Here is a 2,992-nt window from a genome sequence, read left to right on the forward strand (position 1 = left end):
CACTCAGCAAGCATATGGCCCATGCAGGGATGCATCAATCGTGACATTACGTGCACTGTATTACATGTAGCCTCTGGGAGACGATTAACCCATAAAGCTGCCATGAGCTTTTATTTTGAAGGCGCACTCGGTTTCTTAAATACCCTCCCACGGCCTTGATGTTAAAATACCAAAAGCCGTCTTTGCTTTTGTGATTGCTACTGTCATTATAAATGATCAGCCAGTCTTACAGCCCGCTTCTTCGAATCGTTGAAATGTTATAGTTCCCATTTCCTAAACGGTCATTGGTGGGGTTTTGTTTTTCTTTTCTTTTTTTTGGATATTTTATAGTCGTTCACTGCATCACGATCTCTAAAACATTTCCTGACGTGCTCGTGGAAAGGAGATAAAACCGTTTAGCGAACTGTCACCTGTCTAAAAGCCTCCCTCTCTGCCCTCTCGCGCTCCACATTCATCCTCCGCAGGTGTCAGATCCGCCATCAGTGGAAACGACCCGTTCACATTCCCACTAAAACCACCAGAAATCCACGATTCCTCGTCTATCACACCAGCTCCGGGAGGTGACATTTACTCATTTACCTGCATGTCAGTGGAGGAGAGGCCCGGCTTCGGCTGCCGTAGTGTACATCGCCCCTGTGTCTGCGCGTTCTCGCCCGGATCGGCTCGGTTTGTCCCTCCAGACACAACTTGCTCGGATTACAGAGAGAGCTCAGCCCCTCCTTCTGCACCGTGACATCAGAGCGGATTAGCGATGCACAAAGCGCCTTTATGAACACTGCTGATGTCGGTGGTGCAGACACAAGCAGCTCTTTACGGCCGTGAGCTCAGTCAGCCTCATCCCACCTCCTCCATCAGCAGACAGCAGCCTGCAGCTCTGCAGCACCGTCACACTCTCACGGGCTGTCGGAGGGGTCGCTGTTATCCTTCTGTTGATCTCCCCGGTGTCATCCGTTAGAAAGAAAACACCTGTGAAACCTGCGCAGGTACACAAAGAGGTAACATATATATATTTGAAGGCCAACTTCTTTTTAATAGAGCGTTTTCAGATTTTCCACGATGCATAAACCAAAATAAAGTAAAATAATAACAAAAAAGAAATAGAAAAACATCTGAATTTTGAAGACTAAAATACGAAATAAAATAAAATAAAATACTTACACATTTAGCGCAACAATATGGACATTTTTTGAGAAATAAATTGGCAAATTTGCCTAAAAGAACAGCAAATTTTCTAGAAAGAAATTGCAAATTAATAAGAAAAAATGGGGAAAAAATAGCAAATTTAAGGAAAAAATCTTGGCAAATTCACGTGTTAAATAATGGAAATTTTATTTAATAAATAATAAACTGGCAAATTTACCAGCAAGAAAACAGCATTTTTTTTTAGAAAGAAATGGGAGGTCGAGAAGGAAAAGAAAGAAAGAAAAGTATTCACAAAGCTTTAGGAAAGGAATAAAATAAAATACTGGCAAATCTAGAGCAACAATTTAAAAGAAAATTAAAGACAAATCGGCAAATTCACACAAAAAACACAAATTTATGTGTTGAAAAACAAAACCTCACAGATTTTAAAGAAATACATTTGAAATCAATAAGAAAAAGAGAGAAAATGCTTTGAGAAAAATATCTGCAGCCTTTAAAAAAGTGAAAATATTAGGAAAAATAAACTAGCAAATGTACTAGGAAGAAATGATAAAACAATAAAAGAGAGGTGGGTGACAAAGTGTTGACTCTCCTACCCGTTCCTGGATCCTCTCTCCAGGCAAAGTTCTGTGGGCCCTATACTGTCCAAGAGAAACTGAGTAACACAGATTATGTTACAGGTACCCCAGACCATAGGACAAAGTGTTGTGTGTGCCATGTTAATCTGATGAAGCCTTATGTTGTTTGTGATGCAGGTGTAAACTCCTCTTCATCCCCCTCTTCATCCCCCGCTGCGCTGTGCTGTGTTCCTCCTGAAGGAAAAAAGAGGGAACACACGCATGTAAAGGAAGCACTCAAAACGTGCAGTTATCCTAAATGGGTGTTCTTAAAGTCAGCAGAGAGGCACAGAAAAGAAGATCAGACACCAGCGAGGGAGGATAAGAAGGACAGACGCAACAACATTGTCATCCCCTATGTAGCCGGTGTATCAGAAAAACTCAGGAGAGTTTTCTCCAAGCATGACATCCCGGTGCATTTCAGACCCAATAAGGAGCTGGCTCGCGTCGTTCACTTCAAAGAGTCGGGTCTAAGGGCCGTTTCGTTCACGACGACACATCATTACCCAGCAGTATGTAAGTAACCGATGCAGCATTAAACTGCAGCATTAAAAGTAAATACACATTAACCAATCAATAGTTATGATTCAGTCGCGTAATACATACAGGCTTCTTCACGCTGAGTGCTTTCACTTCAGCTACTTTATTTTAACGCTAAAACATTTGTGCTATTACTTACAGAGATTTATGATTTTTTTAATGCAAACAGTCTGAATAAATGTTTCACCGCGTTGACAAACAGATATTCAACAGCAGCAGCGAGGAGAGCATTCAGTGCTGCCAAAGCAGCAGAGGTAGTTTGTAATAAATTACAGGATGACCCCAGCTTTAATAACAGGACCATCCTCAACACCGACCAAGTGTTAAAAGCACTGTACGAATGTGTATGTGTGGGTGAGTAATGCTGAGATTGAGTAGAAAACAAAGAATCAAAGCCAGCTTTCATCTGTGTCACAGTACAGGGCTCTATTAGCCTGTAAATAGTGCACAATGTTTTCTACGCTACATTTATTCCTGATGAAATATTCAAAGTTGCCGTATTCTTGCCCCCCGAAACGCTCTGATTGGGTATCGAACTTGCGATATATATATATATATATATATACTATCCAGCAGCTGGATAGCGTAGTGGTTAGACTACACGCCTTTGGAACAGAGGATCCCAAGTTCGATTCCTGCCTGGGGCGTCTGTATTCAGTAAGGGTCCTAAGGCTAGACCCCCTATGCTAAGC

The 2,992-nt window shown here is 41.7% G+C and overlaps 2 protein-coding genes across 2 annotated transcripts in view; one reads left to right on the forward strand and one right to left on the reverse strand.

The window, feature by feature from the left end:
• The window catches only part of LOC102216090 (amyloid beta A4 precursor protein-binding family A member 1-like), a 26,779-nt gene extending 25,852 nt beyond the window's left edge, over positions 1-927 (reverse strand). The window contains exon 1 of the mRNA XM_005725559.2: positions 580-927. The gene's annotated coding sequence lies outside the window, so the exon portion shown is untranslated. The remainder of the gene's footprint in view (positions 1-579) is intronic.
• A 1,324-nt stretch (positions 928-2,251) lies between these two features.
• The window catches only part of LOC102193145 (MAM domain-containing protein 2), a 37,213-nt gene continuing 36,472 nt past the window's right edge, over positions 2,252-2,992 (forward strand). Inside the window, exon 1 of the mRNA XM_005725565.1 lies at positions 2,252-2,276. The gene's annotated coding sequence lies outside the window, so the exon portion shown is untranslated. The remainder of the gene's footprint in view (positions 2,277-2,992) is intronic.

This window comes from Pundamilia nyererei, unplaced genomic scaffold (assembly GCF_000239375.1).
Source record: "Pundamilia nyererei isolate P.nyererei 1_Seehausen unplaced genomic scaffold, PunNye1.0 scaffold00016, whole genome shotgun sequence".
NCBI lineage: Eukaryota > Metazoa > Chordata > Actinopteri > Cichliformes > Cichlidae > Pundamilia > Pundamilia nyererei.